Source organism: Balaenoptera physalus (genome assembly GCF_965194825.1).
Source record: "Balaenoptera physalus genome assembly, chromosome: 9".
NCBI lineage: Eukaryota > Metazoa > Chordata > Mammalia > Artiodactyla > Balaenopteridae > Balaenoptera > Balaenoptera physalus.
In genome coordinates this window covers 59093112-59107538 of record NC_138888.1, presented here as the reverse complement: position 1 = coordinate 59107538, position 14427 = coordinate 59093112, and the positions used below count along the sequence as shown (strand labels likewise).

The window sequence follows — 14427 nt, the reverse complement described above, 5'->3', positions numbered from 1 at the left end:
TCGATTTGTGGCTAACTCCTCGCACAAAGCCGGCTCCCACGGAGGGGACAGGCTTCTTTCCAGCACCCAGCAATACTGCCACCCTCAGCAGGCATTCACACAAACACACTGTCCCATAATGACAATGTAGTGAGGAGGGGTCGGAGGGCAGTTCAGCCCCCTGTGAAAAAGCCTAGCAGTTCATGCCTGTTTGGTACTATGCTGAGGTGGGGATGGCAGGGGACACGGAGGACGTTTGGTGCTTCTTGTGGTTCCTCCATTCTCTTCTCAGATGTTCCCCCTGTGGACCTACTGATGAAGTATCAGCTGTTCCAGTGGCCTGTGGTTATCTAGAAGACCTTTTATATCACAATTCCCACTTCCCTTTGGCTCCACTTCTGGTGTTCTCTAAGCCAAATACCCATTTATGATAGAGACTAATGCATTGATATAACCATAGGTTCCTCTCTGTCTTAAGAAGCTTTCTCAGTTGGCCAACCATTTGCCTGTGCTTATTCTTGGTAAAATGGGATCCATCTGATTAGGTCGAGGGAGCCAAATCCTGGCCATGAAGGCCTGGCACGACTCCCTGTTGCATACTGTAGGAAACATGCCCTCCCATCCACCTTCCCCCACAGCAGTCAGCAGAGGAGTGGTCGCTGACACTCCATTGCCACAAGGAGCTTCCATGACAGCACCCTCAGCTGCTCCTTTCTGCAGCAGGGCCAGTGACTTATCTGATTGCTGAGTCCAGGGGAAGAAATGGAAATTGCTCCCTTCAGACCTCCCGAGTGCCCTCAAAACTACTGGCCTACCTAGAGAGTATATTTGGGCTTGTCCTGGGGATGTGGAAAGATTACTGGGCCAGTTTGGCATAAAAAGGGTGGCCTGTGGTTTCCAGTTCAACCTATGATGGGATAGGTAAGAATGTTTCTGAAGGTAATATCAGGATAGCCGTGAAGACCACTGGTTTAAAGCCATGGTCTGCAATCAGCTTTACTAGAAGTAAAACTGACATTTTAATTTCCATCTGTCTGTCTCTTGGTTCTTTTTTCTCAGTTGGTTCCAAACTTGACAAAAGGGTGTTATTTAATTGGGCCCTTAAGTCCTAGCATATACTCCCAAGAAACTTAGTGACAGATGCAGAAACCACTGTTATTCACATGGTTCAATTTCCACATCATCCACATCCTGGAATTCTTATTTAAAACCTTCTGAACATATATCTTTGCCTCTAACCATCCTGCGGGGGTCCTGGGTCTGCTTTCTACAACTGAGCTACTATATGACCTAGATCAGTGTAAGTTAATATGGACACCTTTAACCTGAAGGCCTAGAGCTGTTTATAGGTGGCCTGGTTCAGGGGCTCATCTGGTCCTGGCAAATATACTCACAAAATGGCCCGGATCTGTGACCACAGCTGACCTAGCAGCTCCCTCCCTCTGTGAAATCTTCAAAATTTATAGCCTGAAAGGTTTCTTTTGAAAGCTCCACTGATAATTTTATGAGGATTCCTTTGTGCAGGAGCTTTTCTCTTGGTGATTTCAAAATTCTCTCTTGTTCTTTGACTTTTGACAATTTGGTTATAATGTGTCTTGGTATAAACTGCCATCCTTATTCTTAGTAGCCCCCAGGAGTCTAGAGTATGTTGGGTCTCGAAAGTGCTCTGAGACAGATGAGAAAGAAGCCAGTCTTTTCTGTAACCCTTGGAAAAGTTGGAATGTTATCTGAATTCCCTCCCCATGGAGAAGCTGGGAGCTGTTTTTGTTTTTTTTTCCCCCTGCCCATTTGCACTGCACTGAGCTGAGGAGAGGAGCTATGGTGAATTCTCACATGCTAGTTGAAATATTGCAGTCTTTGTTGATGACTTTTCTGCTCTTACCCTCAGGTAGAAGTAGAATTTATCTTCTGTGGCCCAAATCACCTTGAATTTATCTCCATTGTATAGCACAGGCTGATTAATTGATTGATTGATTTTTATGTCCCCTTTTGACTTTGAGAGCAGTGACTTATTATCTTTGGATTCCAGTGCTTAGAACGGTCCTTGCCATGGAGTCAAGACTCAGGGCATGTTTGTTGGAAGTACTCAGGACACAGTTTCTCCATTCTTCTGCTACTTTGGGGTAGAGAAAAGTCTGAAATGACCGAAACCTAGGGCACTTTGCCTTTCTCTTGGAGAGTTCTGGGAGAGGAGAAATTGTGAAGCCATTTACTTTCAGCTGGCAACTTTTCTCTGATTAACTAAAATCTCTCATGCTGGAATGGAACATATATTCCAACCTCAATATATTCCTCTTGGAGCTTCTTCCTCTTTTTTTTGGTTATTCTTTTCTGAACCCTATAAAATAACATTGTTAAGGGGAGAAAAAAAAAAGTGAGCATGATCCTGTAACTCTCTTGTCGGAGAAAGGGCTGTGTGTAACACTGGGGCCAATCGTCTGAGGCCTGTGCAGGGCAAGGGGATTACCCAGAAGCTCCACTAAGGTAGAGAGAGTGGAGAGCACTTTTTCCCAGAGTAAATACTCCAAATGAGTGCAGAGGTGAAATGTCTCAGCAGGATGCTAACACTTCACTTCGGCATAGCTGCTGTGTCATCTTTGCTTTCAGAGAACAATGCCTGTATAGTGCAAGCCAGTGGGACTTCACATTGTAGAGCTGAAGATCAGCTTACTCTAGCCCTGGGTCAAGGTGAAATCAGAGTCCTGTGTCTGTCAGCCTGCCTTCAGTGTTCCCCAAAGTCTCGCATAGTCTGTTTAGGGAGGGTTAACCTTTAAACAACAACAACAACAATAGCACAAAACCCCAAATAAAGCAAAACAAAGCAAAAAACCTCCTTGAATTCTGAGTGTACTGCAAAAAGAGAGGATTCTCTTTTTTCTATTCTATGTATTCTTAAAGAAAAATTTTATGCAAAAGAGGAAACATCACTATAGATAATAACTAAAGCAGGATTCACAAACTCAGATGCCTTCAGATGACAGATATGTGACTTACAAAGGTGAAGCCCCAAGGAATAATACTAGCAAGGGGTGAGCTCTGAGGGAACTGGTGAATGTGTGTCCTACTTAAAGACGTTCAGTTCAAACTTTTGAAAACCACCTTGTGGGCTATAACCCACAGTCTGGGAGTTTGGGATTTGCAAACTAAGATGATGCCCTTAAATCAGGCATATGATCATAAATATTACCTGAGGTCTGGTTAAATGCAAGAGTCCCAAGGCTATCCCCAGAACTTCTAAACCAGAATCTTGAAGAAAACGTCCTGGGAAGCTATCTGTCTATCTACCTATCTATCTATCTATCTACCCATCCATCTACCTTCCTACCTACTATTTATTTATCTGCTACCCAGATGATACTTGGTTGGGAAATCTTGGGACACTCTGAAATTCAATGTATAGTCTGGTGCTCTATAACCAAATGCAGAGCTATTCGACTTGGGGAGAGGAGTGCTGAATGATGGGCTCACTTGGGATGAGTGTTAAGAGAGGACAGTGAGGTCAGGGAGGACATCCTGAGTGGAGAGATGTTCATGCCATGAATGGCTGGAAGGCAGTCAAGGAGAGTGGTTAGGGCTATGGTAAGATCCTACATGTGAGCCAGTGGGTTTACTAAGATTTCCACAGTCACAGCAACTGATTTGAGATGTTTGGAAACCTGATAAGGGGAAATGTCTTTAAAATGTATTTTGTCCCTACAGGAAACATGTGTTTGGGAGCTTTGCTGATAGACCAACTGCTTTTTGAATGCCTCAGTTGTCATAAGGTCTATCTGCCATTTTTCTGGATCAAAAGATTCCAGAAGTTGTCTAATTTTTATTTTTCATTTATAAAGGTCACTGGCAATAGATCACTTGATCTGCCAACTTTTGAAGGCAAAATAAAATTCCATCTTGAAAAATCGATGACCTTCTCTTGCCTTACTGAAATGTCATGTAGGTGTTAAGACCACAATTAAAAATGCCCCTACTACAACTTGGCATATCAAAGGTAGAACAATTGTTAAGCTATAGTCACATGTCACTTTGCTGCAGAAAAATAAAGTAAGCCCTTGATAAATGGAACAATCAAACAAATGTAGCATGGTAAATAAAAATATTAAAAATTCTTGTTTTATAGGTTTCATACAGTACATAAATACAGATATTGGCTGATCAAGCTTGAAAAGTTAAACATTTTGTTTTGACAAGAACATAAATATTAGATAGTGGAAATAGAGTTAGAGAGATTCAAGCTCTGGTTTATTGTTATTAATGACTAATTGATAATGTTTGTAACAATATGGTGATTAATAATGTTACTCCCCTTTTTGTTAATGGTAAGAGCTACGGCTATTGAACACTAAGTATAAGTCAGCTATTGTTATAGTCACTTTAATATTTCTCTCCTTTTTTTTTTTTTTTACAGCAACTGTCAGGGTAGGTATTATTACCTCCATTTTATAGAGGAGAACTGTGACTCAGAAGGGTAGAGCTAGGGTTTATAACAATCCACCTGACCCCAAAGCTCATGTTTTTAGCAACCGACTGCCGAAATAAGCAAGTAATTTATTAATTGCCCACTATGAGCAAGGCAGTGTGCAAGTGTCAAAGTATAAAATAAGATTCTGGGAATATGAATATGAGTGATGACAAATAACAACCCAAAGTGGCATACAAAAGCTACGCAAGCCATACAGACAATAAATGATGGGAAAAGTCAGTGGAGGGAGTTATCACGGAGGAGTAAAGACAGACTTCACTGACTCATTCTGGAGAGAAAGGCAGAATTTGGACAAGTGAAAAGACCAAAGGGGTGAGTGGGGCTGTGATGTGATTTTTGAGGATTAACCTGACTGCAGTGGGAGAATAGATTTTTCCTTCTGGAGCAGGTTATGCTCCAGAGTGGGGAGATGCTCGAGGGAGTTTGTTCCTACAGCCTCCTTCCCATGTCCATGTCACGGGCTGATGATGATCTGGAAAAGTGAAAATGGAAAAAAAGAGATGTGGGAATATAAAATTATAAGCCTCATATACTTTACCCCAGCCTTGTCTAGAAAATATCTTAGAGCAGAAACGAAGATCCTTAGTTAATGGCCGTAAATGAAGAACCTCAGACAAATGAGACTGTGGGCTTGTTGGGAGAACAGGCACACAGCTAGCCATAATATATTGTCAGATAAGAGCAATATTAGTGATTTTTGCACACTTGTCACTAAAAAGTTTAAATGTGATCAATATTTATTTGTATCCCATCACTATAAAGTTATATTTCTCTCTAAACTTCTTTTATAATCAGACGAAAGAGCTTTCTTGTAACAAAGATTTTTAAATAGTTCTCCAAACTGTTGACATATAACCTTTAGACTAGAATGTTTGTTATAAGAAACTACGTTTACTAGAACATTGTTATATAAAATTGTGTTCACTTGGGTTTTATTCATCACCTTTGCCATTTATTAATTTACTGTGGCATTACTAGCTTTGATAAACTCTACCTGGATAAAAACTCTGTGATAATTCTCTTAAAAATAGGCAGAGAGCTGAGGGCATTTATTCCCCTTGAAAATGAATTCACAAGTAAAATCCAGTGTCTTTCAGACTGACTTTCAATCACAACTCAGAATTTGTTGTCAGGGTAGATTCCAAAGACCTAGGAAGGGTGAATGACTAGGGTGTGTGATCAACTGACTCTTGAGCAGAACATGCCCTGAGAGAGTTTTCTGTGTGTGTTAGCACGTTCCCAAGATCTTTATCCACATGCTTGAGGCAGAATGAACTGAGTCGGGACTTTTGGGTTCTGGTCCTGACTGCTCAACTCATCAATGTGGGTAAATCTTTGGATAAACCTTTAGATAAATATTGTAATATCTTGAAGAGATTTCTGAGGCCCAATGAAGTTCTAAAATGCCATAATTCATTGATTCTTTCATTTTCTTCGGACTGATAGAATATATTTGCAGCGTGGTTGTTTGGGGTTTGAGAGCAGCCCACTGCCATGAAACAGTGCAACTAATTGGTGCTTACAGAGAATGAGACCATAATTCTGTCACCGTGCTCTAACGGATTGCTTTCAAATATATCTGACAGTTCAAAGAAAGGCACTAATTTGTTCTCAAAGTCGTAACATAATCTCTGATTCCTCAGGCAACAATACTGTGAGTTGCTGTATTTTAAAACGAGGCAGGCAAAAAGATGCCTTTGGAAAATGTAGCACTGTCATTTTTATCAAACTTAAAAAAAATTTTTTTTTAATGGTATTAGATTTACCAACTGAACGTTTCATGCTCAACTCCAAACACATTTAGACTTGGTTTCAATAGTTTCAGGGCCCACATGTGTCTCAGAGATAACTTAATACCATATTTCATTTAATGTTCGCTCACACGGTCTGATTTTGCCACACTTCCAAGTTAGCGTTCTAAATTGATTTAGAAGAATTAATCTTCAAACACTCTTGCCTCTTTCTGCCAGCTGGTCCCTTTGTAGGTTCTTTGGAAGATACTGGGTTGGTAAAAAATAAAGGTCTTACTTTGTTAAGTGGTTATCCTGTCATCAGAAGATCAAAACAGACTAGTCAATTTTTAGACCCATCAATTGAATCTACTTGGGTATAAATGTGCAATATGATAGCTATTTGAGAGTTATAAAACTAAGGAATAATTTATTTGGTTAAAGTTTCTTGTAAAAATGATTGTTTCTTATAGTATTTAAGACTTAGGCTATGTAATCAGGATGGTGTGTTTAGATGCATTTGTAAGATAAAGTTTTGCTCTGCTGGAAAAAGAATCCTTCTAAATCATCATGAGTAGAAGATACTTAGCATTAAGCATTCAGCATGGGTATTCTTCTCTTTTCTCTTTCTTTAGTCAGAACTACCATGCTATGTCATGTGGAAAAAATGTTCAAGATCTTAATGGTACTCTAAGTGGCTCCTTTGAAGTGATTGAATATCTTTCTTTTAGTGGAAAAAAGTTAGCATGAAGAATAATTCATTAATTTGCCACCAACAGGTTCTTCCTGTCATACTATTGCATATAATGGGAAATATGAACACTTGTACTCAGATGCCAAATTTTCCTCAGAGAAAGGATTTGGAAGTGATATAATAAGGGCAGGCTTAAGGAAATGTGCCTGTCCCCGATTCTATAAAAATTTCATAGAAGTCCTATGAATTTGAACTAAACATTTACTTTGTAAATTAATAAAATATGAGGAATAAATGGGGGAAGATGAGCAATGAGGGTAAATATTGCCTGTATTAATTAGGTCCAGTCAGAACAGAAACCAGTTTAGGTATTTCAAGTAGAAAGGAATTAATTCAGGGAGTTGGCTACAATTCCAAGTTAGAAGGATGGAGAAGCAAATCAGAAAAGGGCATGTTACCCAGAGATCAGCTGCCACCCGTGTTACTGCTACTGCAGCTGCTGCTGTTGGAACCCCGATGCTGAACTGCCGCTGCTGATTCCAGAGATACTTACTACCGGGAGGTAAGAGGAGATGAGGCATCCTAGTTGAGCATCCAGAGATCCACGGGTGAGGCGTGTGAGCAGAGTGCGTTGCGGGAGTGCTCTGATGTTGGACTAGGGCGTGACGGCTCTGTACTTCTTGTAGATGAGAGGTGCTCAAGGAGCTAGACTTAATGGTGACTGAGACATAATACATTTTTCCCCAGAAGTGTTGAATCGAGGATGTTGGCCACCTCAAGAATTTGGGAAATAGATTTGGATATGGTAATCAGGATGTTCTGTTTCACCATCGTGGGAGTTATAGTTCCTTTAGTTACAAAATGCAAGCTCTCTCACGTACCCAAAGTCTAATCTTTTCTTGGAGTTTCTCTCTTTATATGATTCAAAGCATGACATGACTCACTGGTTTATGAATTAGTCCTTCTTATTCATCTGCTGCAACGGTTCAGGAGAGAAGAAACTCCAACGCATCCTTGGAGACCAACAAACACATCTTTGAAGTCCTCATAACTGACTGGGAAGCCCTGCCTGCTGGTCCCTTCTGCCTCTAGTACTGTTTTCTATGGAAAGCTCTCCTTTCTGGACTATTCCTTTTTCTGTTTTATCCCATATATTGGTCCTGAAAAAATTGGGCAAACACCACATATCCCTGCTCCCACTCTGGTAGAAATGGACCTAATACATTGACATCAGAGAAAAATGCTATGAAATTGAACCCTTTCTTTCATATTTTTTGGAGGAGGCTGAACGGCAGCTCTGTGTAGAACAAAGGAATCAGCCATTTAAACTGGCCTGACTAATTAGTTGAGCCAAATAACTAGTTTATTTTACCTTTGACTAAATTGACCAGATATTTGACAGAACTGAATGATAAATTCAGTAAAAATGGCCACTGCAACTCATAACTTTATTCTCCCCATTTGTTACTTGAAAAGTCTTTTTATCGTAACCAGTGAATTACTGGAAACTGGTTTGGAAACAATTTGCTTTGTCTGAGAAGATAACCACCAGAGCTTAATATTTTTCCAAAGATTCATCCAAGATCTAGGGACTGGCTTGAAATGCAGGTCATTGGTACCTACATTTTCTTTATACCCTTCGCTTATTTTTCACTTCTTATCAACTCTTCTAAGTGCAAGCTTTTCCCAGTATTTGCCCCCAATAATGTCTGTGTCTTCCTTCTGTTTTTACCTGGCTCTACAGTTTTATTGGATGCTTATCTGCAGGGCCTATCTATGAGCACCTAGATCTGTTCCTCATTACTTTGGTGGTGGGGGAACAGGACTTTGGGTCTACCACTATAGGAAGTAGGAGCAATCCCATTCCCATGACACCCAATTAAGAAGCTCTTTCTTTTGTGCAGTTAGTGGGGTTGGTTGTAGCCTTTAAGGTCCATCGCAGTTGAAGGAATTACAGAAAAATGCTGTGTGTGTTTAATTGTGTTCCGTAAGCATACTACCATATAGTCAAGTGATCACACTCTGCCTGCCCCCCCAAGTCTCTTAGGAATTGTCAGAGTGTCTGTGTGATTTGAGGAAAACTTCCAGCTTCATTTGGACTAGTCCGCAGGATGGAGTTAGCTGTACTTGATGAGTCTTACAGTTATTCAATAAAGTTCGTAACTTACCGTGAGACTGCACAATCAGATGCATGGCAGTGATAGGCTGGGATTTATTGTTGACACAGTATGTGATATTACACAAAGAAGATAGGGAGGGGAGGTGCAGGGCTTCAGGTCCTGTATTTTTGCTGTAAGCAGCTTTGTTTTAGACATCTTTGCTGCAAACATTTTTGCCACATAACTAATCGGCTGTAAGTCAATTTTGCCGTGAAAGATAAAATAACTGTTGACAGTTTTTGGTTTGACAGTTTGGTTTCAACTGGTTGAAATGAGTTAGCATTTCTTCAAGTTAGTGACGTTATTAATGGCTTCACTGAAGCTGACAGATAACGATGACTTGACCCAAGAGTTGGTTTCGTATTTTGAAACATACTACATTGGAGGAGAAAGAGACCAAGGTCCTCAAAGTTGAACCCACATTTTCCATAGAACTTTGGAATGCCTATCAATGGACATATGACAATATGCCAAGAATAAAAGACAATGTATAGGCTTTCACAGCACAACACAGAGCTCAGGTACAAGTACACATCCTAGTATTTGGAAACTGATACCTCTCTTAATGAAGGAAGAAATTTCAGCGAAAAAAGAAAAAGCATCATGTTGAACAAGGAGACAAGTCAACAAGCAAAAAAAAAAATGTATAATACATTGGGTTTTGGTGATAGGGACAAAATCTTTTCTTAAATAAATGAGAATCTGTCATTATCTATCATCGATCTATCTATTCTCTAACTATTTAATCTATAAAAGAATGTCTTTCAAATATATTTGCTTTTGGCCTAGAATAAGAAATACATTTTATATCACACACTACTGTATGCATGTGGGCACAGCACACACACATATATATACAACTGTGCTGTTTTCTAGTAACCAAGGGGAAAAAAAGAGGAAAAACAACTGGTCAAGAGCTGCTAACCTGGTTTCATGGCTCTCTGGTTATGTACGACCTGTAGCTTGAAAAACACTATTAGTACATATCCTAAATAAACAGATAAACATTAAAAAACCTGTACACCAAAACCCTTTATAAAAATACTTTAAAGCAAAGCACAAGACTCAGAGAAGTGTTTAACTAGAGCAGAGTTCTTTTCTGTAGGGACCCAGAGATGGTAGTAAGTTCACCCTAATTCAGCACTGCCTCCCCTATGAGGTTACTGATTGAATTGTCCTCCCTTTATTGCTGTGAGTGATATAGAAATTAACAGACTAATTCCTGTATCTAGTCTCTATGTTATTTTTTTGACAAACAACAAGGAGATTATTTTAAAATAAGTATTTAAAGAGATTGAAGTTATTTCATGTGTTTTTGCATCCATATGCACGTTTGTACTAGAAAATAACTGCACACTCAGTTCTGCATGCCCCACCCCCTTCCATTGCTCTCTAGGAATTTAGACGATGGTCTTTTTTCTCAGTCACGGTCTTGGGAGTATTTAGACATTTGCTTGTGTTGGCAATGGGACATTTCCCCAAGTCAAAAAAGAGAATCTCTCTGCCCGTTTGCTTAGCTTTGTTAAAATGACTAGCCAGATTTGTGGAAATAGCATTATCTTATACCTTAGTGATCACCTACACAGAAATTAGCTACTATCCTTGTTTCCCCAAGTTAGGGGGTCTAAACACTCGTACAGCTCATACTTTTACTACATGCTTTTTGGAACTTAAATTCTGCCTTCATTTTTCAGGAGCACTCTGTATTCAAAATCTCACACTGTTTCATAAACCTTTCAGCAAGAATGTGTAAGAGCAGTGACATGCTGTTTTGATTATGTCTCAGCTCATCCATTTAAGATGGCTGAAAAGTTGTTTCAGCAGATTTCCTGCAGGTGTATCTGATTACCTGGGCTCCATTGTTTCAGTAAGATAAATGGAAAACTTAGATCTTCATGAAATAAGGGCTGGAGGGAGAAATTCTTCAATGAATTGTCTTAAGAAGCAAAGAGTTCCCCCTCCCTAGAAATGTTTAATCATAGACTTGGTGATTGCTGTTGGAGAGATTTTTGGAGAGGATGCTGATGTAGGGCTGAAAGGTTTATATGCTTGTAAGGTCTTGTCCAGTTGAGAAATTTTCAAAGTCTAGGTTATGTGAAAAGACAGACATAGGATCTATTGAATTTTCAATGACATTCACATGGGCTGGCATCCATGTAAGTCTGGCCCCCAGTGTTCTAAGTTATCACTGATAAAGTTCGGGTCCATCATGACAGCAACTTCAGAAAAGTTTGTGCCGAATTTATTCTTCAACTTAAAATCTTCAGTCACTATTCTTTAGCCCAGGGGTCCCCAACCCCTGGGCCATGGACGGGTAGCGGTCCACGGCCTGTTAGGAACACGGCTGCACAGCAGGAGGTGAGTGGTGGGCGAGCAAGTGAAGCTTCATCTGTACTTACAGCTGCTCCCCATCGCTCGCATTACCGCCTGAGCTCCACCTCCTGTCAGATCAGCGGCGGCATTAGATTCTCATAGGAGTGCAAACCCTACTGTGAACTGCACATGTGAGGGATCTAGTTTGCACTGTCCTTATGAGAATCTAATGCCTGATGATCTGAGGTGGAGCTGAGGCTGTGATGCTAGCGCTGGGGAGCGGCTGCAAATACAGATAATCATTAGCAGAGAGGTTTGACTGCACAGAGACCATAATAAATCGACTGCGTGCAGACTCATATCAAAACCCTATCAGTGAGTGGCAAGTGAAAACAAGCTCAGGGCTCCCACTGATTCTGCATTATGGTGAGTTGTATAATTATTTCATTATATAGTACAATGTAATAATAATAGATATAAAGTGCACAATAAATGTAATGCGCTTGAATCATCCCAAAACCATCCCCCCGGCCGCCGGTCCGTGGAAAAATTGTCTTCCACGAAACTGGTCCCTGGTGCTAAAAAGGTTGGGGAGTGCTGCTTTAGCCTATTCTTCCTTTTCATGGGATGTCAAACTCTGGATTTGAAGAAAAGTTATTAAAGTTTAAAGATTGGAGAATCCTGTTGGTCTCAGACACGAACATTCTTTGAAGAACTTCTAACGATTTTTAAGCATTCTGGAATCACAGATCCTACCCAGAAAAGTGCACATTAAATCTTATAGGCTCAGAGGATTACCCCCAAATTAAGCATCCTTGTAAGAAAAAAATGTATCCTCTCCAAAGTCTCACATTCTCACGTCTTAGGGATTGGCAGAACACACCAGTTAGTCTTCAAGTTATTCTCATGAGGCACTGAATCTCTTGGTGGAAATTAAGCATATTAACAGGTGTAAAATAGATAACTAATAAGGACCTATTGTATAGCACAGGGAACTCTACTCAATACTCTGTAATGACTTATATGCGAAAAGAATCTAAAAAAGAGTGGATATATGTGTATGTATAACTGATCCACTTTGCTGTATACCTGAAACTATTATAATAGTTTCACAACACAACATTTTAAATCAACTCTACTCAAATAAAAGAAACATTAAAAAAAAAAACTCTACCACTTAAAAAGAACACATTAACAGAAGTAATAAATACCCTCCCCCACCCAACAATAATGGTGAATTATGTTTACACTGAAAATCATCTCAGAATTGAAAAGGAGTTCATAAAGCATAAAAGCAACAGAAGAAATCCCTTACAGAAGTGTAAATAGAAATAGAATAAGAGAAAGTAAAAAGGCCAATGGGTGACTACATAAAAGTGAAAGATGGTTCACCAAAGAACACCATAAACAAGATTAAAAGGAAAATGAGAAATTGGGGGAAAGTAATTGCAATAAACATTTAGGATGTAAATGGGTTTTAGAAGTCAGCAAGAAAAACATTAAAAACCAATGTAACAAACGGTCAAAGAATATGAAAATACCATTCTTTCTACAGCAGTTATTGAGTGATTATAATGTGGCAGACATGGGGGATCTTGGGACAAACACCTCTGTCCTCAAGGAGCTCAATTCACAATAAATGAAAAAAAAAATGGCCAATTAACATGTGAAAAATGCCTAACTTCACTTCATAATCAAAGAAATCACAAAACCATTCAGAAACAACTTTGGCCTGTCATATTAGCAGAGACAAAAATAATATTACTGGATATTATGAAGGAGATTGGAAACAGATGCTCTTATCTATTGCAGGTAGAAGGTTTCATGGTGGCAAGTTTTTGGAAAGTATCTTTGCAGCACGTGTTAAGAGTTTTCAAAAGTAAGTGCTTTTTTGATCTATTTATTTTCTTCTACACATCTGTTCCAAGAAAAGTAGTTAAAAATTCAGACAAATACTTACATACGAAGTCCATTGCAGTATTAATTACAGTCTCAAAAAACTGGGAGTAACCTAAATTCTATTTAAAAATATATACTACTGTCCAAATTGTAAGATAACTTACATACATAGAAAAAAATTAATATAGAAAAATTATATTTTGTTTTATTTTTTGTTTCTTTATTTCTAAATTTTCTATTTATATTATTTTTCTAATGAAATGTTATTATAATAAAATATCAGTGATAATTATCTTGGACTACTGAATTTGGGATCATTTTTATTTTCCTCTGAAGAAAATTACTTGTTTTTCAAAATCTCTACAATGAGCATTTTTATATCTCTTATAAACTTAGAGAAAAACTGAGCATTATTTAAAAACACATCTTGACTGCAAGAATGTATTTAAATCATCAAGTTATCAAATTATCATAATTCTAGGGAAGCAAGAACTTATTTATGTAGAGAAGATACCAGGTAGAACTAGCTGTCTTTAGAAACTGTGATTATTTGCTTGATAACATTTATGGGATTTTGATTTATTGAAAAAAAAAAAAGACGGAACTGAGTATTTTCCACTTGATACCTGATGTAATTGTATAATTTTGAAAAGGTTATACTTTGAACATTCAAATGATCTTAAAATGTAATAGGCATTTTTGAAGTTTAGAAATTGGTTTACAGGGTGCAAGCTTTCAGTTAAGTACTTGTATCCTTATTAAATATCATTCTCATAGATTCGCAGTAAGGCATTTGAAACAACATTAAATCTTTTAATCTCTTTTTAAAAAATATTTTTCACATTAAATCTTGAGGAGTGCAAATCAGTTGCCTTTTAGAAAAACCTTGCTAAGACCTAACTAAAGATAAAATGTCTGCAAGTACCTTAACACACAAGTGATGTGCCAGTGCTTTATTACTACATTCAAATAAGGAAATGAATTCTTGCTTTTTCTTGACTATACAAAGCATGTGGATGAGCTTCTTGGGTTGCCAATATTCTGCGTATTACCACACATTGATGCCAGGAGGGAAACACATTCTTGAGGACACAAATTTTACATTTGGAACTCTCTCAGTTCTAAATTCTGCCCTACGTATCTCTTCCTTTGGTTCTAATTTGGATCCTTTCA

General features: G+C 38.6%; 1 long non-coding RNA gene across 2 annotated transcripts in view; it reads left to right on the top strand.

The window, feature by feature from the left end:
- LOC309667184 overlaps positions 1-14427 on the top strand; it is a 383463-nt gene that overhangs the window by 201706 nt on the left and 167330 nt on the right. For both annotated transcript variants that reach the window (XR_014267596.1, XR_014267597.1), the window contains one exon: positions 13168-13234. This is a non-coding gene — a long non-coding RNA (uncharacterized lncRNA). The remainder of the gene's footprint in view (positions 1-13167; positions 13235-14427) is intronic.